The sequence below is a fragment of the Oryx dammah genome, unplaced genomic scaffold (genome assembly GCF_014754425.2).
Source record: "Oryx dammah isolate SB20612 unplaced genomic scaffold, SCBI_Odam_1.1 HiC_scaffold_11, whole genome shotgun sequence".
Lineage (NCBI taxonomy): Eukaryota > Metazoa > Chordata > Mammalia > Artiodactyla > Bovidae > Oryx > Oryx dammah.
Genome location: NW_024070195.1, coordinates 41,526,277 through 41,553,657, shown reverse-complemented (window position 1 = coordinate 41,553,657; position 27,381 = coordinate 41,526,277). Strand labels below are relative to the sequence as shown.

Here is a 27,381-nt window from a genome sequence, read left to right as displayed (position 1 = left end):
CATACACACAGCTTCTTCTCAGAGTCTGAGCTCTCAGCACACACTTCCTCTTTCTGAAACCCCTCACAGTAACTAGTAACTGGTTTTTACTGTGGACACACACAGGGATGAAATTGTGAGCTGGATTCCTCACTTTGCACCATTCCAGCATGTCTCCCTCCCTCCCCATTCTTGAACAAGTACTAAGTTTCACAGATATCACGTTGATCTGTGAAGAGGCAGAGGAAACAGTTCGGCCCTGGAGACATCTATACCTCCCACAATGGTATATGCCATCATAGGGGGTACAGTGTGAAGGGAGTCCACAAGAGAGGGACATTGTCTGACTGAGAAGGGTGTAGTCAAGGAAGGCTTCTTGTAGGAGGCAATGTCTGAGCTGAGTCCTGCCAAAGGGCTCTGAGTCAGCAGATTTTGGGGGTAGGGATTTGGAAGGGTATTAACAGCATCCTAGACCAAGGGGGCTAAGTAAGCTTGGCCTGAGTAAAGGTAGAGAAGCAGAAAAGGGCAGGCAAGCCTGAAGACTACTTGGAGATGAGCAACGTTGAACATGGGTGTGAGGGGTGTGAGACGAGTAGACAAAGTATTGGGGTAGAGACAGGAACAAGGCTTTGTGTGACAAGGTTATTCTGAAGGCAGAGGCGTCCTTACTGGAGCCTCATGTCTGCAGAGTTTCTCAATCAAAGGAGCAGCATGTGGCCAGGGTGGGGGTGGGGGGGACTTTCAGGCACAGAGCTGAATCCTAGTTGTGTCCCTGGCTGATTGTGTAATGTGGACAAGTCATTCAACCTCTCTGAGCCGTGGCCTCCTCTGTCAGAAATACAGGGATAAGAGTGCCTCTCCTGTAGACTCATGGAGAACTAACTAAATAAAAGTAGCGTTCATGAAAACCCCTGGCACAGTGCCTGGAACTTAGAGGGGCTTCCATAGAGGCAGGTTTAGTCATTCATTCCTTTATTCCTGAGTTCATGTTCTCACTTCCTCTCTCACACTCTGCGGTCAAGAAAGGAGGCGACAAATCTCTTATGTCAATTGGGATGTAGTTTCAGGAGCTGTTACAAAGGTCAAAATCATAGTGGCTCCAATGGCCAACAAGACAGAAGGTTGTTTTTCTCCCTCACACGGCTGTTTGAGCATAGGCAGCTGGGTGGATATGGCAGTTCCCAGGCTGGGCATCCCGATTCCTTCTCTGTAGCTGCTCTGCCCCCGTTGACCTTCAGTTTCCATCTCCCAGCTTCTAACACTGTGTTCTCACTCTAGCATGCTGCCCTTTAAAGAAAACTGGCAGTTGCTCACATGGATACAGCACCTACATCAAGTCACGCGTCATTGGCCAGAATGGTGTCACATAGCCACACCTAGCTGCAAGGGAGGCTGGGAAATGTAGTCAATGAGTCAGGCGTTCTCAACAGGGGAGATTTTGTCCCCACTCCCAGGGGGACACTTGTCAGTGTCTAGAGTGGGGGTCACTGGTAGAGGCCATGGGTGCTGCTAAATGTCTTACAAAGCACAGAATACCCTGCCCCCTGCCCAACAAGAAAGAATCATCCAGCCCAAAATATTGAAAAGCACCACAGCTGAGAAACCCTGCTGTGACTAGATGGCCAGAATGTGGGAGGGGGGGGTTCTGTTACAAAATGAAGATGGAGGGCAATGAGACAGGAGGCCAACCTGCAATTTCTGCTGGAGTCACATACATTGAGGATCACATGATTAAAGAGGATTAAATGATATCTTTTCCCAGGTGGATCTCTCTCCAGCAGGGATCAAAGCTTTAAGTCTATGGGCTTAGAGGACTATCAAGAATTAGCCCACAAGACAGGGAGGATTTGCATCTGGACAGCCCTGAAATCTCACCCCCTGGGTGGTCTACCCAGAGCTAGGCCACCAGGGAAGCTGGAACCCACGAGCCTCCCAGGGAGCCAGGACCCCACAGGTGGAATTCGGTTCACAGCCTCGCCCTGCAGTATCTCCCCCTCTGGAAGGGTTTCCTTGAGATAACCTGGGACCTTCTGCCACCCATTTCTGTTTGCTTCTGTTTTCCAAGCAGGTGAAAACTGGGCTGGGCAAAAAGGGTGAGAGATAAGGGGCCTTAATTTCCGGGGAAGATACCCCAGTATTTGTCCAACAACACTAACTTAGCTACCTTAAAACTCAGCATAAGAAACTGGCCAACAGAGAAGATTAAGGATTTGGATGTATCCTAAGGAACTACCGCACTGCTACCTATTTGACTGTACTTTCTCAATATCAATGGTTTATTGGGCTTCTGCAACATACTAGAAACTGTCCTTAGCACTTTTCAGATGTCACCACCCTTCATACCTCCATCAACTCCGGGAAAAGCCACTATTATCCCTATGATACAAAGGGTCACAGATATTAACTTGCTCGAGGCCACACAGCTAGTAGGATACTGAGAGATGAGTTTTGGCCTTGGGAATATCTGTCCCTAAAGCTCATGCTCTTTCTACGACCACCTCTTTATCTACCAGGATGGCCAAATGGGGATCTGACCTACTGTTAAACATCTGCATCTCCAAGGAAGGCGGTTCACCCCATCCTGGCCACTTGCTCCAGGGTCTCACCCATAAACAAAGCTCAGTCTCTGTTCACATGCTGCAAAGAATGGCATCATCCACTGTCTCATTTCCAACTGGGAAAACAGGAGCACAGAGTGGCCAAGCAGCTTGTTCAAAGCCACACAGCGAGTCAGGGGGTGATTCAGAAGTCCTGCCTCATTCTGCTCTTACAGAGAAAAACAAACAGCTATGGAGCACCAGTCCCAGCTAGCCTGTGGATTTTGCCAGGAACGCTGAGCTGTTAATCTGGGGAAGAGGTCCAGGAGGGAAGAGACTCCAGATTTTCATAGCTGTGGGACTGCTGGGGCTGCACAGAGGAAACCAGCGGGGGAAGAAAGGTCATTTTTGCCCGAGTGAAGGAAACAGCAATGACTCAAGACACACGTGCTCTGAGTCCATTGAGCAGAAAGGGCCCATTTTTAGATAGATGCTCTTTTGAGCCTTAACCACACCCGATGCCACAAGCCGGCGTTTGTCAACAGGAAGCCCATCCCAGTGATGTGTATTCTGCTCCCTCGCATTGGTTGCCAGGGGGTGACTGCTGGGGGTCAGTGGGAACCAGAAGCAAGGGGCTGGGCCACCAGACCAAAGAAGCCAAGCCCAGGGAATGACCTTCACGCTTCTGAGGAAGGCAGTTGTGTCCCGCCGCCAGGACCTCAGATTTTCCCAGGCCAGGTCTACCACGAAAGGGCCTGAAATAACTCTGAGGTTCTGTGCCCACAGGGCAGGGAGGGCAGTGGCACGGACTGTGGGCAGTGGGCATGAGCACAGCGCTGCTTTGTTGGGGAGGCGAGGAACTCTGCCTCCCACAGGCTGTTCCACCTGCCAGCAACATGGCTGGGCAGAGATGGAGGCCCTGGCTGAGCTCAGCAGAGAGAGAAAGTCACTTGTTAGGCTATGAAAACAGATAGAGTGAATCTAAAACTAATCAGACAATCCAAATGGAGGAACATTCTGAACAATAACAGCCTGTACCCCAAAAATGTTCATAACAGCCAACGAGAAGAAACACCACAAGTGTCCATCAACAAATAAATGGATAAAAAAAATATGGTACATCCATACAAGGGAATATTATTCAGCCTTTAAAAAGAAGTTCTGATCCACGCTATCACATGAATGAAACTTGAAAACATGCTGAGAGAAACAAGACACAAAAGGCTATAGACTATATCATTCCATGTATATGAAATGTACAGAATAGATAAATTCATAGAGACAGAAAATAGATTAGTGGTTGCTATGGGGGAATGCAGAGTGACTGCTAGTGGGTACAGAGTTTCTTTGGGGAATGATGAAATTTTTTTGGAATTAGAAAATAGTAGCAGTTTCACAACTTTATGAATATACTTAAAAAAAAAAACCCTCTGAATTGTACACTTTAAAAGGGTGAATTTTGGGGCTTATCTGATGGCTCAGTGGTAAAGAATCTGCCTGCCAATGCAGGAGACACAGGTTCAATCCCTGGTCCAGGAAGATTCCACATGCCAAGGAGCAACTAAGCCATGAGCCACGACTACTGAGCCTGTGCTCTAGAGCCTGGGAGCTGCGCCTACTGGGCCCACACACTGTAACCACGGAAGCGTGTGCACCCAGAGCTCCTGCTCTGCAGCAAGAGAAACCACTGCAGTGAGAAACCCGCCCCCCTTAACTAGAGCGCAGACCCTGCTCACCACAGCTAGAGAAGTCCCGTGCAGAACAAAGACCCAGCACAGCCAAACAAATAAAATTACTTTTTAAAAGGGTGAGTTTTATGGCATATGAATTATATCTCAATTTTTTAAAAAGTTTTTAAAAAATTATAACTAAATACAACGTGTGGTCTTTGGATTTGTTTTGTTTTGGCTGCGCCATGTAACTTGTGAGATCTTAGTTCCCTGGCCAGGGATTGAACCCATGATCTCGGCAGTCAAAGTACAGTGTCCTAACCCCTGGACAGCCAGGGAATTCCCCCAGTGTGTGGTCCTGACTGGACCCTAAATTGAAAAAATGAAAAGCTACAAAGGACATTATTGAGGACAGGGACATTTGAAGATAAACATTACATTAGATGATAGCTTTGTATCAGCCTTAAATTTCCTAAATTGATGAGGTGTTGAGGTTATACTGAAAAATGCCAGGTAGAGACACACCGAACATTTAGGGTAAAGTGACATGATGTCTGTAATAGACTCTCAAATGGCTCCACATTTACAAAAACGACAAGGTTAAATAACTAACCCCAAATCACAGGAGACAAAGAAATCAGATATTGTCCAACACAGTGCTTAAGAGCATGGGCTCTAGAGCCAGAGTGCCTGGGACAACATGCATCTGTGCCTGTGGCCAGTTGTGTGGCCTTGGGCAAGGTACTTAACCTCTCTGTGCCACATTCTTCTCGTTTTAAAAGTGGGATTGATGATGATGATGATAATAAGAGTAGCCACCTCCGAGCATTACGTGTGTTAAAACATGTAAAGCCCTTAGGACATGACCTTGCACACTGAAAGTGCTCTGAATCTAGGGCAGAAAATAACCCGAAACCAGGTCTCATCTCTAGCAGAGACCAGACCTTCATGCTGCCTTCTCCCTAGAGGGACTTGGAATCTCATAGGACGCTGGGGTAGAGAGCACTTTCAAAAGGGCAGAATTACCAGAGGCCAGGGAAAGGGAGGGCAAGCCGCAAGAGGCAGGACCTCGGAGCTTCGGGACTGGAGTGGGAGTGGGGAGAGACCAGGCAGAGAGACGCCACAGGAGCCAGAACTGACAAAGGGGATGCCCTAAACTGAAGAAGAAAGGACAGGTGTGACACCTTCTAGCCCAATCTTCCCAGGCTGCAGCTGAGAAAACTGAGGCCAAGAGAGCAGAATCATTGCAGCAGGGAGTGGCCATGCTAGGAAAATATTGGCAGGACTCTGGTCCTGTGCCCTGGTAGGTAGGAATCCTTAGAATGCAGCTCAAAAGCTTCAGAAATGAAAAACACCTGGATACTTAAATGATGGGCATAATCAAAATGTTCTGAGGACTCATTGTTGCTTTCAACAGTTTCAAAATTTTAACTCTCCCCACCACCATCCCTTGCCTGTAAATGGGAAGCTGATGTCGAAGGAAGACATCTTATTATTCTAATATTGTTTTCTTAAAAAGTACCCGGCACTGTTACAAAACCCTGTCAGATGGGTTCCATTACTATCCCTACCTTACAAATGAGTAAAGTGAGGCTTGACAAGATTAAGAAATTTGCCAAGGTTGCAGTTAATAAGTAGCAGAGCCAGGACTTAACTCAAGTTTTTCTGGCTGCACAGACGGTTTCCAAAGTGGGTGCTTGTGCCCCAGGAATTGTGTGGGAATTAACGTTAGAATTTCTATTTTTTTAATCTCATGCTTCTTTTTTAAAAAATTTTTTGGCTGAGCTTCATAGCTTGTGGGATCTTAGTTCCCCAAACAGGGATTGAACCCGTTTACCCTGCAGTGGAAGGCAGAGTCCTAATCACTGGAAAACCAGGGAAACCCCTATCTCATGCTTTTAAAATCCCGATTTTTAACATAGATCTTATCATATACCTAATACATTAGCCCAGTAGTACACATGTATTGCAGACCCTATGGGGTGACCACCCAACAGCCATTCCATTCCCACCTCCCTTTTCCCTTGTTACCTGATAACTTCCCGGACTCCTCTGTGACCCACGAAGCCATGCGACCCGGTGCTGGACAAGGAGGCATAAGGACACCCTCACCAGAGGTTTCTGGAAAAGACACTTTGTTTCTTAGAGAGGGGAAGGTGCCAGAGCGTGGCAGGCTGGCCCTGCCCCTGCCCACCTTGTCCTACTGAGAAGGCAGACACCATGTTAACACATGACATTGAAGAGGCAGACTTGAGGACAAATGCCAACACAAAAAGGATGGAGGAACTTCAGGAAGCCAGACAGAGCCCAGCCCTGAATGACATCCGTGATCTGATGCATCAAGCTGAGCCCACCCTCCCCAGCCAGACAAGGTGCTCGAGTCAGCCATCGCTGCCTGGGCTTTCAGTTACACATGTGCAGACTAATACGCGTGAGTCTGTAATTCTTGAGTCAACAAACATGCATCTACTAGGAGTGGACACTCAAAAGGGTTTACTGATAGAGAGTCACGTGACAGGGACCATGAATGCATGCACTCTATGGTTCTCGGGGGGCAGGGGTGCAGATGAGGAGTAAGGGCCAAATGATGAACTCTCTGTTTTACCCTCTGGAAGCCTGGAGGGATGAAGGGTAGTTGGAAGCATGTTTGTCAACCGGCCCTCAGAAGAATCCAATCCAGGCAGTTTGCCAGGTGCTTGGAATTTTCATGTGTTCCCCTCCTTCAGTGGTTTCACTTGGCTATAGGAACTAACAGAAGAAACTCTGCAATGTGTTTGTTCTCTAGAATTCTCAGGGGGTTCAAGGGACCCAGAGAGGTGCCTGACTGCGGTAGCTCTCATGACCCAGGCCCAGCATATGTGAACTATGAGAGCTGAGAACCGTGAGGAGAGAGCCCTCTACATTCCAACTGAGTAAGCAGGAAAGGGTGCAGGAGAGACTGTGTATCACCAGAAATGGGGTCCCTGGATCTGGAGTGAAGCACTTGGCTGCAAACAGAAAACCTACAACAGAGGCTTAAACAAAATAGAAGCTAATTTCTCTCATGTAAAAGAAATCTGAAGGTAGGAAGTCTGGGTTGGCATAAGAGTTCTCTGGTGATCTAAGACCCAGGACCCATCTATTTCTGCTTTACTGTCATAGTACATAGCTTTTACCCTCAAGGTCACCTCATTGTCCAGAATGGCCACTGAGCTCCAGCCATTATCACTGAATTCCAGGCAGTGAGGTAAAAAGGTAAAAAGGGCCCATGCCCCCTTTTTAAGGAGCTTTCCTGAAGTTCCTGCCTACAAACCACAGCTGCAAGTGAGGCTAGGAATATTTCTTTTGCCTGAGCACGATATTACCTTGAATAAAATGGAGGTTCTGTTGCTAAGGAAAAAGGGGAAATGAATTTATGGTGGCAGCTAGCAGCCTCTGCCCCAGTCTCCAAAGGCAAGGAGGCCACTTGGATCAGGGAAGAGAAGATGGGACCAGAAATCACAAGATATGCTCTGACCTTTATGAGTATATGAATGAAAGTTGCTCAGTTGTGTCTGAGTCTTTGCAACCCCATGGACTAGGCACTCCATGGAATTCTTCAGGCCAAGATACTGGAGTGGGTAGCCTTTCCCTTCTCCAGGGAATCTTCCCAACCCAGGAATCAAACCCAGGTATCCTACATTGCAAGTGGATTCTTTACCAGCTGAGCCACAAGGGAAGCCCAAGAATACTGGAGTGGCACCTACCCCTTCTCCAGCAGGTTCTTCCCAACCCAGGAATCGAACCAGGGTCTCCTGCATTGCAGGCGGATTCTTTACCAACTGAGCTATCAGGATAGCCCAAAAGGTCACAGGGGCAGTCATCCCTCGGTGGCCTCAAACCACCAACCTTTTGGTTAACAGCCGAACAAGCTAACTGATTGCGCCACGTAGACTCTTACAAGTACATGACCTTAGGTAAATCCCCAAACCTCCCTGAGCCTCAGCCCCAAACCAAGGACTATGGGAGGGTCAAATGATATGATGCTGTGAAAGGGTTTCATAAACCATAAACACTATTCCCACCTGAGGACTTATGTTGCTGCTACTGCTGTCGTTAACACCAAGAGCGGCTGACTGTTTTCTGTGGGGAGAAAGGCAGATGGGGCTGGAAGGAGCAGGAGGACAGCACTTACTGGGACAAAGAGAAAGAGATGCAGCTGCTTTGTTCACCGTATACACAGGAGATATACCCATGCAAGCAGGAGTCTGTTTCCCTAGGGCCACGTGCCCCAGGCCATGTAAAAACCTGGAGTCTGGCAGAGGCTCAGGCTGCCTTCAACCCTCAGGGCCCCAGACAGGCAGACAAACAAACACAAACAAACACAAACCTGGGGGAAGCCCAAATACACGGGAGAAAGGGGAAGGCCCCCCGGAGCAGAAACCAAGCTCTGGGTCCCCACAGGGCCAAAATAGCTTGCTGATTGAGTCAACAGGCCAACACGTTGGTCAAGCTGCTGGGGAGAGAAACCGAAACCCCAGCCAGATCTATTATTTAGCAATTTGTCACCAGGCATAAATATAAATTATCCCCTCCCCCAGACCCCAACTGCCAGGTTGTTTGGTGTCGGGAGTCACCTCGGGTCAGCCAGGGCCAAATCAGGCGTTTATATCTGCTCTCCTCACAGTGTCCGGGAGGACAGCTGGGCAGTGGGCTACCGATGCTGAAGGAAGCGGCAACCTTTTCTCTAGAAACCCCAGGCCCCAAGTCCTCGCAGGCAACTCCCTGAGGGGCTGCTAACAGCCCTTCCCTGATATTGGGGGCAGTCAGATCTCAGGGGTGCACTTGAAGAATTCTGATGACATACAGCCCATCCATAAGTATTTGCTGGGTGCCTACTGTATACCTGCAAGTCCGGGAGGGGGCTGGGGCTGGTGGGCTCGGCTCCGCAGGCTGTGAGCTTGAGGATCAGGGCCTCTCCTTGTTGCTGGGGTGTACCTCCTTTCCCTCCAGGTCCCTGGCAGTGTGAGCTGTGGAAAGCCGGCTGTTTAGATTTCAAAACTAATTGGTTACAGCTCATGGGGCCTGGGGGTGGGGAGGGGGAGGTGGGAGCAGTACAAATTGCAAGCAGTGTAGAGAATTGCAAATCTGGCTTCCTAGTCTCCCTGGCTTGGCACAGATTAAGCGTATAAATCAGGCTTCTGTCGCTTGACTTTCTGGTTCACCGTTCCCATTCACCATTCAGGATATTGAACAAGGATTTTTTTTTTTTAATGTTTTGTTGAAGTAAACATATATATAGAAAAGAACACACATGATAAGTGTAAAATAGCCTGGAGGATTTTCCCGAAGTGACCACAATCAGGTAACAGCATCTAGGTCAGTTACCAAGTACACTGCCAGCCCCCAGAAACCCACTTGTGCTCTCTCCAATAATCATTCCCCAAGGGGAAGCCTATCCTGACCTCTAGCACCATAGATTCATTTTGCCTGTTTTCGAACTTTGCATAAATGGAATCATACAGGATATTCTCTTTCATGTCTGGCTTCTTTCACTCAACATCATGTCTGTCAGCTCCACCCAGATTGTTCTGTGTAGTTGTTATTTATTCTCAAGACTGCCTAGCGTCCCAGTATGTGAACAGACAATACTTCACCCATTCTACTGTAGATAGACATTTGAGCTGTGTCCAGTCGGTAACGATCACAAAAGTGCTGCTGAAAACAGAATTTTCACAAACAGCTTCCCCTCCTCCCCACCTTTTTAAAAAAGATCTTCACTGCGGTCAAATACATATAATATTTGCCATTTGAACTATTTTTAAGTGCATAATTCATTGGCATGAAGTATCATCACACTGCTGTGCAACCATCACCACTCTCTGTTTTCAAAAGGTTTTCATCATCTCAAACAGAAAATCTGTACCCAGAGCAATAGCTGGGCTTCCCTTGTGGCTCAGCTGGTAAAGAATCCGCCTGCAATGCGGGTGACCTGGGTTTGATCCCTGGGTTAGGAAGGTCCCCTGGAGAAGGGAAAGGCTGCCCACTCCTGTATTCTGGCCTGGAGAATTCCATGGACTGTATAGTCCGTGGGGCCGCAAAGAGTCCAACACAACTGAGTGACTTTCGCTTTCACTTTTCCCAGGTGGCGATAGTGGTGAAGAATCCACCTGCCAGTGTAGGAGATACAAGAGACGTGGGTTTGATCTCTGAGTCGGGGAGATCCTCTGGAGGAGGAAATGGCAACTCACTCCAATATTCTTGTCTCAAAACTTCCATGGACAGAGGAGCCTGGAGGTCAGACACAACTGAACATGAACAGAACTATCCATTTCTCCTACCCTCAGCCCCTGGTAACTTCTGTTCTGTTAATACTTTTTGTATTATGAATTTGTCTACCCTTGGTGCCTCGTACAAGTGGAATCATACAGGATTTATCCTTTTGTGCCTGACTTCTTTTACTTGGCATAATCTTTTCAAGGTTCATCCGTGTTGTAGCATGGATCAGAATTTTGTTCCTTTTGATGACTGAATAATATTCCATTGTATGGCTATATCACGTTTTGTTTAAACATTCATCTATTGATAGACATTTGGGTTGTTTCCACCTTTGACTGTTGTAAATAATGCTGCAATGAACATTGCAATGCAAATATCTTTTTGACCTGAAGCCTTTAGCTGAGGACCTGCTGCATACAGAGAACTGAGATGGGTACTCATCCATCCCATAGTAGATTGTCATATGAATCAAATGGGTTATTATTTTTAGGCTAGAGATGAGGAAACTGAGGTTCAGAGAAGTCAAGGACCTTTCCTAAGGCTAAGGGGCTAATCTAAGTGGCTGAGTATGTGTGTGCATATGTGTGCTCAGTTGTCCAGCTCTTTGCGACCCCATGGACTGCAGTCTGCCAGGCTCCTCTGTCCATAGAATTCTCCAGGCAAGAATACTGGAGTGTGTTGCCATTTCCTCCTCCAGGAGGTCTTCCAAAGCCAAGGATTCAACCTGTCTCTTGCATCCCCTGCATTTCCACCACTGTGCCACCAAGCAGCTGAGACCAGGGCTCAGTCCAGACCATGACCCCAGTCCAGTGTTATTTCCATCCCTACCCCGACCCCATTCCACCCTCCCACACATCTCTCTGTTGTTTCTCTCTTGCAATTCTTTAGTCACAGTGGAAGTTAGAAGACTTTGGGTTGCAGCCTAGTTCTTGCTTTAGTTCCAGGTAGAAAAAATTTCCCTTGGAGCTGCTAAACCCCAAGTTAGGCTTTCTGGAAGCATATTCCTTTCTCCTGGCAAACAGCCCAGGGCAAGGGAATGGGAGAGGCTCCTTGGCTCCCTTGATTCTACCTTTAAACTTTGTGCTCTAGTTTTTTTTTTTTAAGCTATAAGTTTTGTCACATCACATCCTGCCTCCAGGCCCAGAGCTCAGGCTATATTTCTCGTTCCTCTGTTGGTAACGACAGCAGAATATCTAAGACCTAATCGGATTTTCCATTCAAAGGACATGGAGAGAACCACTCACTCAAATGTCCTCTTCCTCTGCCCTGCTGTAGTAAATTTCGGTGGTAGACAACCTACTCTGTGTTGGACAACAAGTGGTCAAACTTGTCCCTTAGATCCCTGTGCTCAGGGGAACCCCCGGGGTGGGGTGGGGGAGCCAAGCAGGACACAGGCTGAGAGAAGCAGAATGATCAAGCCCATTAGGTAGGATGCTGCCAGAACAGGAAAGCCCCCAGGGTTCTGGAGGAAGTACGTGGCTGTTGGAGTCGGGGGTCGCTTCCTAACAGTGCCTGCTAAAGGGCCTGTCGTTCACCATGCAAATACTGCTTTTTTACACGCCATGTAAAGTGCCAGGCACAATGTTAGGCCCCAGGGAGGGGGCGCCAAGAACATGGACAACTCCCAGAGCAGGTCCAAGCCACTCTTGGTCTCTACAATGACGCACAATTCTGGGCACAAATTCTGCGGAGAGCTGGGCGTGAGCTCCCGGCCCCCTTGCAGGTACCGCACGCCCCTGCGCTCAGCTTCCGACCTCTTGCCGACCTTCAGGGCTGACGAGCGACCAGGGGGTCCGAGGCGCGGCCCTGGAGGCGACCAGCTGGGGTCCCCCGCCCCCGGGCCTCTCTGTCCGCACCGTCTCTGCCGCTCGCGGGCCGACAAGGCGCCTTTCAGGAGCCTCCGCCCCCACTGGAAAATCCCCGCGCGGTCTCAGGGGCGGGCGGTGTCTGCCGCCCTCCAGGTGAGGGATTCCGCGTCCGCGACGCGGTGCCGGGGCAGCGCGCCCGCAGGCGCCGGGACCCGCCGGGCCGCCAGCCGCTCGCCGCCCGGGCGCGCGCAGCCTCCGCTGCCAGCCCGCGGGGAGCCGAGCCAAGAGCTCCGCGGCGGGAAGTCCGCTGCCTCCTCCGCAGCTCAGCCTGCTGGAGAATTAAACATTTTTAAGTTTTGAGACTCTCTTGGACTGCAAGGAGATCCAACCAGTCCATTCTAAAGGAAATCAGTCCTGGGTGTTCATTGGAAGGACTGATGTTAAAGCTGAAACTCCAGTACTCTGGCCACCTCATGCGAAGAGTTGACTCATTGGAAAAGACTCTGATGCTGGGAGGGATTGGGGGCAGGAGGAGAAGGGGACGACAGAGGATGAGATGGCTGGATGGCATCACCGACTCGACGGACGTGAGTTTGAGTGGACTCCGGAAGTTGGTGATGGACAGGGAGGCCTGGCGTGCTGCGATTCCTGGGGTCGCAAGGAGTCGGACACGACTGAGCGACTGAACTGAACTGAAGCATATGCGTACCTCTACATTCATGAATGTTGCAATTAAGTGCATATACTCTTTGGTCGTTATCACACATTATGTTCAAGTCTGCTCTTTTTTTCTTTTCCTTTTTTTCTTGACTCTTCATTGGTCCCCACCCTAGAAGCATCTTCATCCCCAGGAAACCCGTTTTAAGAACCTAAAATGGACCTTCTTTTATCTTCCTCTCACTGTTCATATAAGCATGGGGCTTTCCAGGTGGCTCAGTGGTAAAGAATCTGCCTGCCAGTGCAGCAGACTCGGGTTCCATCCTTGATTGGAGAAGATCCCCTGGAGTAGGAGAGGGCAACCCATTCCAGTATTCTTGCCTGGAAAATTCCATAGACAGAGGAGCCTGGCAGGCTACAGTTCATGGGGTCGCAAAGTGGTAGACATAACTGCGACCTCAGCGAGAGAGCCTATGCAGATATCTCTCTATATATATATTTCGGTATACACGAATGCATGTAAATAGCATCTTGTTGGGAGAAGGCAATGGCACCCCACTCCAGTACTCTTGCCTGGAAAATCCCATGGATGGAGGAGCCTGGTGGGCTGCAGTCCATGGGGTCTCGAAGAGTCGGACATGACTGAGCGACTTCACTTTCGCTTTTCACTTTCACGCATTGGAGAAGGAAATGGCAACCCACTCCAGTGTTCTTGCCTGGAGAATCCCAGGGACGGGGGAGCCTGGTGGGCTCCTGTCTGTGGGGTCGCACAGAGTCGGACAGCAGCAGCAGCATCTTGTTGAATATATTTTTCTATATCATAGGAACTGTAGCAGTTGTAGCAGTTTTTAAAATTATTATTGTTATTACCTACAATAAAACTTTATTAATGTATCAAACCACCCCCTTCTGACAGTCATCCCCTGGGTTTTCTGCTTTCTGCTGCTGTGAGCAGTGAGGTGTTAAAACTAATGCTATATATCTGCATGTGCCCAGAAGTGGTACTGCTGCAATGATGTGCCCCTGGTTTTAATTTTCTAAGATATGGAAGGCTGCTTTTGCAAAATGCCTAACACCTAGCGTCCCCATCAACATGAATGAGGATGCCCTTTTCCCCACACCCAGCAGTAATAGGTGGATGGCTCTTGGGGCTTTCCATCAGTTGCCTGGGACCATGCTGAAGTATCTGCCTGTTACTTTCATTTCTACTTGCCTGACTCCTTAATGAGCTCCTTAGTGAGCTGAAAATGAGCATATTTTCAGCTGCTTGGCAGCCACTTGCTTTGTTTTTCAAGAACTGCATCCTCTTGGTACATCTTGATATGCTTTAAGCACAGAAAATCCCGTTTGCCTGGAAAGGCTGGAGAAGGATGTGCTAGGATTAATGGAATGGTCTAGTTAGTAGAGGGGCTTCCCAGGTGGCACAGGGGTAAAGAATCTGCCTGCCAATGCAAGAGATGTGGGTTCCATTGCTGGGTGGGGACGATCCCCAGTGGCAATCTGCTCCGGTATTCTTGACTGAGAAATTCCATGGACAGAGGAGCTTGGTCGGCTACAGTCCACCGGGTCACAAAGAGTCAGACACAGCTGAGCGACCGAGCAGGCATGCACTAGTTAGCAGATAGTTCCCTTGTTTGTCACATCCAATTATGAGCTTTCATAAGATGTGACCATAAGCAGATATATGTAGTAATAGGACTGTAACAAATATAAGAGGCATGTGGGGAATAGAAAGTGAGTGGGCTTTGGGGTCACTTGCTAGCTGTGTGCTATTGAACAGCTAACCCCCCTGTGAAACAGAGATAATGATGATTCTTTTATAATTGTTGAAAAGCTTGACAGTAATTTATGTAAAGAACCTGGGGCATAGTAGATGGTCAGTAAATGGTAGTCAATTATGATAAGAATAACTTTAATTTTTCCTCCAGTGGTTAAGTAGGACTTTCAGAGGCCTGGGTTTAGCTTCAATGTCAATCAACATTGCGTGGGTCTGGGTGAAACTGGAATTATTTAAATTTCCTGTGGGCCCAGTAATCAGACACATATAAACGAAGGTTTTGCAGCCTCATCACTATTCACAAAGAATAGGATAATTCTTTGTTGTAGGGGGCTGTCCTGTGCTTTGCGGAATGTTTAGCAGTATCTGTGGCCTCTACCCACTAAATGTCAATAGCACATCCTACCCCCCAGTCATAACAATCAAAAATGTTCTCAGGCCTGGTCACATGTCCCCTGCAGGGCAAAAATTGCCCATGTGGTGGAGAATCACTGATCTAAATCCTCTGGGAGAAACTTCTTGAGGGTTTACATAGCATGAGGCGAGGCCCCTCCCGTTCCCCTGCTCCCTCGCCACAGGGCAGCCCCCCACTCTTCAGTTGCAGAATTCCCTAAATGGGGTCTAAATGTCAGCCAGGTCTGAGCAGGGTGGGCATCTGGGGGAAGAGGAGCAGATAGAGGTGTCTTCCCTGTGGGTGTCCGTGAAATGCTCAACCTGGGCGCAGGACAGAACCAGGCTGTATTTGTATTGAACAGGTACCCGAAGCTGCCCCAAGGTCAGAACTGCGGTGTGTGCCCTCAAAGACCCTCCAGACTGACTGGGATGCTGGGGGAGCCTAGATGACATCATGCGGTGAGAACGGACAAATGATGGTCTGTAATTTTTTTTCTTTTGCAAGCTGCTATTTCTTCTCTTTCCCTCATGCTGTATTCTTGACTCAGGGACAGCTGTGGGCTTTCACCTGAGCCACAGTTTTCTTTTCTCTCTGTGGCTGACTGGAGAACCTACGTATTTAGTCCTCCCTTCATATATGTTCCAGTCCTCTATTTGGAATAGGATGTTTCATCCTCACTGTAGACTCTTCATGCCCCTAAACACAATTCCTTATCTTTCCTCCTAACTCAATTTCAAGTCAACACATATTTGTTGAGTGCCATTGCTTAAACTGCTGGGTGCTTCCCAATGTCAGTCCTTCCCTCCTTCACTGGTAACAGAGCCCTGAGCAACACGCCCTGCTAAAACCTTACATTTCTCCATCTGCCTTGATGCTTGGTGTAGCCAGGTGACTAAGTTTTGGTTAATGAGAGGCAAGCAGAGGGTGAAAGAGGATTTCTAGGTAGGTTCCTTAAAAGGGTGAAGGGCATACACCTTTGTTGTCTTTCTCTCCTCCTTCCTTCTCTCTTTCTGGAATTCAGGTGTAATGAGTGGAACTCCAGTAGCTGTTTTGGGCCATGAGGAATGTGAGGATGACAGAGCAGAAAGATGGAAGGATCCCAGTGACTGGAGCTGCTGTGCCAGCCCTAGAGCTGTGGACTTTTACGTGAGAGAAGAAACTCCATGTGCTGAGGCCACTGTGAATCAGCAGTCAAATACAATTCCTAAGTGAGGCAAATGGCCCTTCCCAAGGCCAAGCATCTGTCCTTGCCTTTTGCCAAGCCTCCCCTGTCCTTATGCTCAATACTTTGGAATTGTCATCAATTCCTACACCTCCAGCCAGTCAGCCACCACGACCCGTCAGTTTCTACACTGAGTACCTGCTGTATCTATCTGTCTTTTCCTTTTCTTCTTTCTCAGCATGCGTTCTAAGCTAGAGGTTTGGTGATGCTGAGCAGGATTCAGAGAATTCAGAGACATAGAACTCATGACTGGGATGCCTAACTAGGCAGGAGTCACCCCTGGCAACATGCGGGGAGGTGGTAACAGCTATCTTATCAGGGAGGACTCTGGTTTACCCTATGTATCCAGAACTAGCCCAGTGCCTGACACATAGTAGGCACTCAAACAGATGGCTGGGGGATTAATATGCTGGTTGAAGGGTTAAATGACTGACTGATTGACTTGACCCACACGTGCGTCCCTGCATCGATAAACCTCCACTTTCACCTTTCACGTATATACACATCACCTTTCACGATGGAGACACCAGGTTACAAAGAAAACCCTCAAGAGTTTGCTGTTGACTTGAGCTGCGTCACTTGTAAGAAGGACAAAATATGTATGTGGTCAGCTTGAAACCCAGGCCCGCTACTAGAAATAAACTAACCCCTTGTTGAATTCGCGCAACAGAACTGAAGGGAGGTGGGGGAGACGGGTGGCAGGAAAAATGCCTGAGATCTTACACAACTTGTGCAAACAGAATGACGGGGCCGGGCAGCCCCGGGAGTCCAGGAATTAATAGCCCCGCTGAGGCTCCTGGGCTCCGGAGATGGAGCTATTTAAAGCCAAGAAATGTCATTTCCACCCACAGAGGCTGCCCCAGTTGCGTTATCTGGACCTTCTTCAGCCCTGGTGTTCTGGCAGCCTCCCTGGCCTGACCTCCCAGCGGCGGGACCACAGGGCTCAGAGCCAACCTGTCGTCACTGCTCTGTGGGCGAGGGGCTGACCTGAGCCTGTTCGAGATCCTCCTCCTCTGTGCTCAGACCACAGGACAGGCTGAGTGGGGACCCCGAGCCCAGCTCACCCCTCTGCAAGGGCAGCTGGCGAGCACGGAGGCCACCGCCCACACAGAGAGATCAGCCGCCCAGCAGGACGGGCCTGGGACCAGCGTCTGGGTTTTGAGGTCTGAAGACGACACCCTCGCCCACCAGAATCACATCCTTGTCCTGCTCCGTGACTGCAGGCCATTTACTTCCTCTCTCTGTCCCCCATGCCCCCATTTCTCCACCTGAACTGGGAAATCTTCCTCTTCTTGCCCTGTTGCTGGGGGAGGTCACGGGAGATCAGAGAAGGGGAAGTCTTTTGAAGCTTCGGGAAGAAAAGCACCATAGAAATCCGGGTATTACCTGCAGCTCCTCCTTTCCCTCTAGTAAAGGTAATCCAGGAACGCTTCCTCCGGAGGCGGAGGCCAGAAGACAGGAGGCTCCCGTTTGAAGTGTCAGTGGGCTCCAGACTGTGTGACGGAGCCGTTGGCCTCACGCGCCTGGGAACCCAGGCTCCCATTCTTGCCAGGCACCCATGGCAAGAACTTCCTCACATCCTGTCTGCTCTGATCTCAGGCATCTGCTCTGGCTGATGTTCCCGCAGCTTCGGGGAGGGGAGGGCGCTCAGAAGCCTGGAGAACGTGCCAAGCCAAGTCTGCCCTGCAGGTGTCTGATGCCCAGCGACGGCTGGGCTTGTTTCCTGATGCTGAGGCCTGGCCAAGGGAAAGCACAGTGGCAGCTAAATGGGTTTCTAAGGAAGGTGTAATGAGATGCCAGGGGCACTCCAGCCTGAAGCCTCCCTGATGCATTGCTGAGCTTGTCCATTGCTACCATTCAAGGGGCAAAAGGATATGAGGAAATGACTTTTTTTTTTTTTTTTTAAGAAAACAGAAATGGAAATGAAATCTGGCAGGCCTTCTTCTCTCCTCTGCTCCCTTTCCTTGTCAAATTTTGGGGCTTGCCCAAAAGGCATGGATGTTTGCCCTCCTTTCATTTTTTTGAAATATTCAAGCACCCTAAAAGGTATGTATCAGGCAGAATAGTAGAGTATGTTACAGTAACAAACAACCCCCATAGCTCACGGGCTTAACACACTTCTGCTTCTGCTACTTGCTGCTTCCTGCTTCTGCTCCACATCCTTCAAGGGTGAGCAGAGGGCTCTGCTCACTGAAATCAACTCAGGAATTCAGGTGGATGAAACAGCCAACATCTCAGACATTGTCAGGAGCAAAAGAGAGAGCTGGAGGATCTTGAAAAGGCAATTTAATGGTCTAGCTCACCACTCCTTGGCCAGAACTGGCCACGGGGTCACTCTCAACCACAGAGCACCAGGAAGTGCAAGCTACTGTGTGCTCAGAAGAGAAGGAGCCACAAATGTCTGGTGAACAACAGCAATATGACCACAAAAGAGAGAATTACATCACAAACACCATGTGCCCACCACCACCCAACCTGGAAAATATCACTTTGCCAGTACTGGTGAAACCCTCTGTGTACTGGACACAAGTACATCTCTCTGCTCCCTGCCACCACAGGAACGATGCTCCTGAATTCGATGTTTATCAAATATCTCTGTATCTTACCATATTGATATTATATATACCCTTTGCAGAGGGGTGAACTGGGCCCTGAGTCTCCACTCAGCCTTTCCTGAGACCTTCTGTATATAATTAACAACATATAGTGTTGTTTTACATTTATTTAAAGGCCGTATAAATGGTATCATACTGTACATATCTATTTGCAGTTTTCTTTTTTGACCTACTTTATGTTTCTGAGAGTAACCCACGACATTGTGTGAAGCTGTGTTTGATTCCATGCTGTATATAGTCCGTCATGTGACTACCACAGTATCCACTGTGGATAAACATATAGGTCACCTCTAGATTTTTGTGATTCTGTATAGCACTGCCATGAACATTCTTAGGCACAAGCAACAGACAGTATCTCCAGAGTAAAGACTTTGGAGGGCTTTTTCCACTTGGTGGGATATTGCCAAATAGCCCTCCAAAAAGGCTGAATCAGGTCACGCTCCACAGAAGCCTCCTGGCCTCTGTGCAGCCTCATCAACACCTGATACTGTTTGATGAGTGAAGAACACTTCCCCCATAGTTTTCATAAAACTGAAGTCATTAGTCAGCCCGTACATATTTCTTGAACACCAGATATATGCCAGGCACACAGCTAAGAGGGAAGGATAATGAAGAGGGACTCAGACCCTGCCCTCATGGAGCTTGCAGTCTGGTAGGCAAGACAGACACACTTGGGAATCATTAGAATAGACTGGAAAACATAAAGACGCAAATAAAAATCACCTCATCTTGCTACCCACAGGTGACTGCTATCTTCCTTTCTAAGGAAACACTCATGAGCTCTGGACAACACAAAAAATACAGGCACTTGGGTAAAACAGGGCCCAGCATCCAAGGTACCTGGACACCTTAAGCCCTGACTCAGGCAAGATAACTAGAACCCTGGCCCAGGTGCAATAGCCCATTAGGCAGGACCACTGCCGCCTGACTTCCAGAACAGGGTGGCCAGGAGTCTCTGAGCAACAGCCATGGTCTGGTGAATCGACCTTGGGTGACTGTGATCCCACATTCAAGGGTTTGGGGAAGAACCTTAAACTCTCAAAGTGAGTGATTGACAAGACTGGTGAGGGACCTGGAGTACAAGGGACCTGTAATATAGCCATACCAGTGATGGTAACAGTCATATTGAAGCAATCCTGAAAGATAGGCTGGGTGAGGAATCAGGTGTGTCTCCTTAATTTGGGCCTGAGTCACTGGGTAGAAGGACCAGTTGGAAGCAAGGCCAGAGAATGCAGTGTTATTTCAGCCACCGTGTTTGAGGAGACACATAAAGCTGGTGGCTGGGTAGGCAAGCTAAGACGGCCCTCGGCTATAGCTCTAGGTACAGCTTACCTTAGTGAGTCACTGCACAAATGAACGTGAATAGAGGTATGAGCAGGGTGTGACTCTAGACTCTCTGTAAGGGACATGAACACTTTCAGGGAATTCCCTGGTGTTGCAGTTGTCAAGAATCCACATTCCAATAGGACGTGGGTTCGATCCCTGGCCAGGGAACTAAGATTCCCCATGCCTTGGGGCCACCAAGCCTGAGTGCCGCAACTAGAGAGTCCATGTGCCACAAGAGGAGCCCACGCCCCACCATAGAGATCCAGCGCTGCCAAACAGAAAACATAAAAGCCACCTTTGTCCAGGTATAATCCACAAACAACAAGATGCAACCATTTTAAGTATACAGTTTGGTGAGTTCCAATAAATGCATACAGCATTCGCTATAATCAAGATATGGAACACTGATAAAAATATGTTAAGATCCCTGTTGTTTTCCTCAAGGAGTCCTTCATTTGTTACCAGACACAGATACTTGGGAAAGATGTAAACCATACAGGCAGCAAAGCATAAGTTCTAATAATTGATGCAGGTTAAGGGAGCTAGGGAGTGGAGGGGGCAAACCCTTGGGAAGTGCCTGGTCCTGATGCAAATGTCCTTGGGCCCTGGAGATTCTCCATCACCCGCAGAGGATCAGGGAGAGGCAGGCCAGGCACCACAGGGCTCGCTTGTCCCAAAATATCTCAACGGCCTGAAATGGCACAGTGACTCACCTCTCTGGTTTAGAACATTTGGTATTCCCTCTGAAATACCTATATTAAAATGCATATAAATGACCTAAGAGACGGCCTTTGAGGTGTGTGGAAAACCAGTCCTTCACTGAGAAACAGTTGTCAGGTTTTCCAGTTACCTCCTCAGGAGAGGGTAGGGCCGCGCCAAGACACATGGGGAAACAGACAAAGCAACTGGTCAGCGCCCTCTAATCGCCGTTCTAACTTGGTGAGAAAGTGGACTCCTTCCTTTCAGACATCTCAAATTACCACATGGAGTCAAGCCCCACCTGAAAGGTTGGGACATCCATTTTGATCTAGGAAGAGGGGCAATTTTGTCAGGAGAATGACAATTCAGCAAGGGTTTGGGGAGAGGCTCAGCCTGAGGCTGAAGTCCATGGGTGTCGAAGCGTAGGGGCCTGAGGGGTTAGGACGAAAGTGTTTCCCCATGGAAAAGACTGCAGAGGTAGGAGATTTCTGCCTTCAAATGTCTGAAGGGTAAATGTGAGGCAAGAGGAGTGAATGATTTTTGCAGTCTAGCTCGGAATAGGGTGGGGAAAGCCAGAGGTGGCAGGTATCAATTCAATATGAGAAAGAACTTTCTAATAGAGCTATCGGGAGAGGAAATGAGTGACCCCAGGAAATACACCCCTGTCACTACAGGCGTGTAAGCTGAAGCCAGACACCTTTTGGCAGGAATTCAAGTTCTGAGTGGGTCTTTGGATTCAGTCTCTTCCATCACTGAGATTCTCTAATATAGTCCATGGCCAACCTTGAGAAGCCACAAACACATATTAACTGAGCAATCACTTTATACAAGGCATGATGGGGACAACCCAAAGCATGAAAGCCATGCCCTCAGTCTTCCCTGTGGCTGAGCAGATGGGATCAAGGTGTGTGTGTGGGGGGGGCGGTGTTTGCATCACCAGAGGGATGGAAAACACACACTGCTGGAGTTCAGAAGGAGGGGAACCTGCCGAAGGGGGAGGTAGTCCAGGTGGGCACCAAGGAGGAGGAGAGATGGCAACTTTAGAATTCAGACAGGCAGGAAAAAACGGGGAGGAAAGGTATGCACAGCTGCCAGAAGGCAGGAAATCGCAAGGGTCAGGCTGGCTGGCGGAAGGGGTCTTGATGGGATAAAAAGGGATGCTGGGGCTGGAACTGAGGAGGCTCAAAAAGATAGAGAGGACGCGTCTGGGGACAGACTGGGAGAGGCACATGTCCACAGGGAAGAGGCGTGTGGCCAGGGCCCAGAGTGCCCATTTGGGGTGCAGGGAATGTTGGGGGGACACCACACTGCTCCCCCACCTCCAACTGTGCCGCAGACCACCAGACAGAGAGCCCCCAGGTCGCCTTCCCTCAGCCCCACCATGGCCTCCATCCCCTTCAGGGCAGTGAGTGCTGGAGAAAGACTGGAAAACCCACAAAAATCTTCCAAACAAGACAAATATGTGGTGCAGACAAAAGCCATGCTGGGTGGGATGAGGTTTTGGTTGCTCCCCGATGGGGTGGATCCGTCAGAAGAGGCTTGTGGCCTCAGAAAAATGCGTCATCTCCCGCTCTCAGCGGGGCTCTTTGCCTCAGCCACCCCCAAAAGAGCCCACGCTGGGGGTGCCCGCAGTGAGGAACCGGGGTCAGGGTGGTCACTGGCCTCCAGGTCACCCATGCAGCCCTGCCCACTCCCCAGCCGGGGGCTTGCAGGGCTTCCCAGGGAACAGGCATGCCCAGTTTGGGGTGTTGGAGGGGGCATTTAAGCCACCCCCTGGGTGTGGTTCCTGGTTTCCTGGTGTGTGGTGAGCATCCAGGGCACTGCCGGAGTGGGTAGGAGGATCGTCTGGGCAACCCCTCGGCCTCACCAGAGCGTGCGGGTTGGGTGGGGGGTTCAATCAATGTTCCAAGTGGGAAAGTCAAGTGCCACCAGGCGTGCCTCAGAGGGACTGGAGTGTGAGTGGGAGGCGGGAGGAGGCGGTGGGGAGAGGCTGGGTCTAGCCTTCGGTCCCCTCATCCACACCCCCGCAACCCTCCAGGCTCCCAGGCCCCTGGGGTTCACGTTCCATTTCTGCTCCAGTTCCATGGTTATTAATGGCTATTGTTTGGTGAGAAAGACAGAGATGTTTTCAGTTTAGTGGTATTGTTTCGGACTTTCTCTCTGCCAGCGAGGCAGGGATGGGAGGCCTCCCCTTCGCAGATTGGCCCCGGGCAAGGACGGGTGGCCGGAGTCAGGGCTGAGTGGACTGGTCTCTCTGTGCTGTGTGGGCACAGGGAAAGACAGGAGGGGCCAGCACCTCCAGGAGGGCAGAGTCCCTAACACAGCTTTGCTTCCTATGCCTTTGACCCATCCTGGCCACCCCGTTCCTCGCCCGAGAAACTAGCCCTTGCTCACTTTTCTACTTAGGCTTCCCCAATTTAGATGAGAGAGCAACTTTCTCTCTCTCTGGGCCTCGACTTCCTTACTTGCAATGTTAAGTGACTTCTAAGATTCTTCCTGGTTCTCAGCTTCAGCATCAACAGCTCAGTCACACCATCAGTACTTTCTCTACTCCAAGACTCCAGGGGTGGGAGCTGGCCCCTTGGCTGAGTTGATGGTCACCTGGGCAATGGGCTTAGGAAGGGAAAGGACGTTCCCCTGGCATCTTCACTATGTTTTTTAAAATATTTATTTATTTGGCCACACTGGGTCTTGGTTGCAGCCCTCGGGATCTCTGATTTGAGCTGTGGCAGACGGGATCTTTAATTGCACATGCAAAATCTTTAGTCGCAGGGTGTGTGAGGCAGGGGAACTCTTAACTGTGGCAAGTAGGATCTAGTTCCCGGACTAGGAAGTGAACCCAGGCCTCTGCATTGGGAGTCTTAGCCACTGGACCCCCAGGGAAGTCCCCACCTTAAATATTTTAAAAGTTATTTTGTAGTTTGTAATTCCACCCTTAGAGATTCACTCCTCTGGGCTTATTGCAACACCCATTTCAGTAAAATAGAGATGATAGCTGCTAACCCTTTTTAACATTAAAAGTGATCTTTTGCTTATATATTTCTCTTCATGAAGTTGAAATCATTTTCAGATACAGGATCCCACTTGGGACTGTAATAGTTCAGGAATTAGTTGACCATTGGTAAGTTAAGACCTCAGAGACTCAAGATAAGAACCTGGACACAGGTCATCTCCTCCCAGGAATTACCTACACGTTAACAGAGGAACGTCCTGAGGGTAAGAATAATCACAAAGGAATGCCTTGGTGGCAGGAATGTCAAACCCTGTGATGCCAGGCATGTGATGCTGTCTAGTGTGACTGGGAATGAAGGGGCCACCCATGGGTCAGTATGTGCCCGCTCAACCCAGAGCTGTTGTCAAATCACCCAACGGGCCCTCAGCGGTTCATTGGACCCCTTGTGAGGGCAGATCTATTTGGGCAGGTGTCTGGGTTCACAAGAAACACCCAGAGAACAAGCATGACTTGAAAAACAGAGGAAGGGAGAGTGTAAGTGCAGAGGGTGGGGTGGGATGGGGTGGGGCAAGGGTTGGGACAGGATAAGAGCCAGCGAGGAACTTGGAAGGCCACAGAAGGTAACTGCAGGAAGAAGGGGGTGGGGGCAGTGGTGGTCTTCTCCACAAAGGGCTACCTGAGCACAAAATCTCATTTGAAATTGGCCAGTAATAATTGGAGACCAGCCCTGAATCAAATTGCCAACATCTGTTGGATCATCGAAAAAGCAAATGAGTTCCAGAAAAACATCTACTTCTGCTTTGTTGACTATGCCAAAGCCTTATGACTGTGGATCACAACAAACTATGGAAATTTCTTCAAGAGATGGGAATACCAGACCACCTGACTTGCCTCCTGAGAAATCTGTATGCTGGTCAGGAAGCAACAGTTAGAACTGGACATAGAGCAACAGATTGGTTCCAAATTGGGGAAGGAGTACGTTAAGGCTGTATATTGTCACCCTGCTTATTTAACTTATATGCAAAGTACATCATGTGAAACGCTGGGCTGGATGAAGCACAAGCTGAAATCAAGATTGCTGGGAGAAATATCAATAACCTCAGATATGCAGATGACACCACCCTTATGGCAGAAAGTGAAGAAGAAATAAAGAGACTCTTGATGACAGTGAAAGAGGAGAGTGAAAAAGTTGGCTTAAAGCTCAACATTCAGAAAATGAAGATCATGGCATCTGGTCCCATCACTTCATGGGAAATAGATGGGGAAACAGTGGAAACAGTGTCAGACTTTATTTTTTTGGGCTCCAAAATCACTGCAGATGGTGACTGCAGCCATGAAATTAAAAGACGCTTACTCCTTGAAAGAAAAGTTATGACCAGCCTAGACAGCGTATTAAAAAGGAGAGACATTACTTTGCCAACAAAGGTCTGTCTAGTCAAAGCTATGGTGTTTCCAGTAGTCATGTATGGATGTGAGAGCTGGGCTATAAAGAAAGCTGAGCGCCGAAGAACTGATGCTTTTGAACTGTGGTGCTGGAGAAGACTTTTAAGCATCTTTTGGACTGCAAGGAGATCCAACCAGTCCATCCTAAGGAAATCAACCCTGATTTGGAAGGTCTAATGCTGAAGCTGAAACTCCAATAATTTGGCCACCTGATACAAAGAACTGACTCATTTGAAAAGACCCTGATGCTAGGGAAGATTGAAGGCGGCAGAAGGGGACAACAGAGAGGATGAGGTGGTTGGATGGCATCACCGACTCAATGGACATGAGTTTGAGTAAGCTCTGGGAGTTTGCGATGGACAGGGAGGCCTGGTGTGCTGAAGTCCATGGGGTTGCAAAGAGTCAGACACAACTGAGCGACTGAACTGAACTGAACCCTGAATCACATTTGGTATCCACATTGGAACAGAATGACCATTTGCCAGGGCTCCTAGATCCTAAATAGTTTCTATGCAATATCTTGTTTGAGCCTTGAACTACCCTAGAGGCAGATCTTATCATCCAGTTTACAGAGAAGCCAATTGAAGTTTAGAGAGAACATGGAACCTGTCTAAAGCCACACAGCTAGTAAGCGGCAGAGCTAGGAATCAAACCTAAGTCAGCCCAGGCTCCAAAGCCTGCCATTCAACCACTTCTGCAAGGATAACAGTCACCTGCTAATACCGCCTCCTCTTCCCCATAAGGGCATTTTTTCGGCTCGAAGAGCATCCTGGCAATTTCCTGCACAGACCATTCTTGACCATTTTTCATGCAACAAGTAGTGATAGGGCTTCCTCTCCAGCACTTGAAGTTGCCTCGATGATGACAACTTCCAGGAAGAAAGTGTCTTTACACTCTAGGGTCCAGCAAATGTGTTCTGTGAAGTGCCATATAGTGAATACTTTAGGTTTTGCAGATCACTCGACCTCCAGGGAGCCACAAACATGTAAATAAATGTGTGTGGCTGTGTTTCAATAAAACTTCATTTGCAAACATATCTAACCCGTACATTTATCCATCCATTCATCTCTTCAGTCTATTCATCTGACCATTTATTTGTTCTTTTTTGTCGAGCACTTTCTTGTATCAGACACCATTCCAGGTGATGGTATAACAGGAAGAAAAGGGATAGGGCACAACTTTTGAAAGAATGACCTAGCCCAGGGACACGACGTCAGCTGATAAGAATCAAATGGGACCAAGATGGCAGAGAAGACTAGACCTTGATCCTCAGTGAGCAAGTGAATGACTCATCCAGAGGCGCCATGACAGTTCCAAGGCACTGTCTAAAGACCAAGGAGGGGGCGGTGGCCCAAATCCTGGAAATTTCCACCCCTTCCCCAAAATAGTTGGAATAATCCTCCCACTCACTGGCCTATGAAATTACCCAGCCGATAAAAACTAACCATGCCACATTTCACCACACTCGCCCTTTGCAATAGCCTACACACTGTCTGTGCAGTGTCCTTCTCTATCAATCTGAATAAAGCCACTTCTTGCCTATCAGTTTGTCTCTCACTGAGTTCTTTCCACAATAAGACATCAAGAACCTGAGCTTCATTAGGTCCTGAAACCAGGTACTACAGGTTTTGCCCAGGTTCAAGTCCTAGCCACATGTGTTTGAGTCCCAGCCATGTGGGTTCAAGTCCCAAGCAGCGCTTTGGCTGGGTTTGAGTCCCAATCGGAGGTAAATGGTTTCAATGGGAATGCTTCACATTCTCTATTTGTAGCCTGCTTGGTGACTGATCCGATGTTAAATAGAGTAGAATCTCTGTAGATCACAGAGTGCACATATTAGGCATTATTTCATGTTTTTGACTTAGAGGAGAAAGGCAAGTCACATGTGAAGATGAAAGGCAGCATAAGACAGTGGTTAAGTAGAGACTCCGGAGCCACATACTAAGAATGTGTCCTCACACAAGTTACCTTGCCTCTCTGTATCTCAGTTCCCTCACCTATACAACTGGATAACAACAGCAGAATCTAACTCCTAAGACTGGGCTGAGACTCAGCTGAGTGAAAGAT

General features: G+C 48.8%; 1 long non-coding RNA gene across 1 annotated transcript in view; it reads right to left on the bottom strand.

The window, feature by feature from the left end:
- Window positions 1-27,381, bottom strand: part of LOC120870230 — a 96,526-nt gene that overhangs the window by 8,967 nt on the left and 60,178 nt on the right. The window contains exons 2-3 of the long non-coding RNA XR_005722759.1: window positions 9,051-9,174; window positions 6,218-6,307 (exon numbers count right to left, since the gene is read on the bottom strand). This is a non-coding gene — a long non-coding RNA (uncharacterized LOC120870230). The remainder of the gene's footprint in view (window positions 1-6,217; window positions 6,308-9,050; window positions 9,175-27,381) is intronic.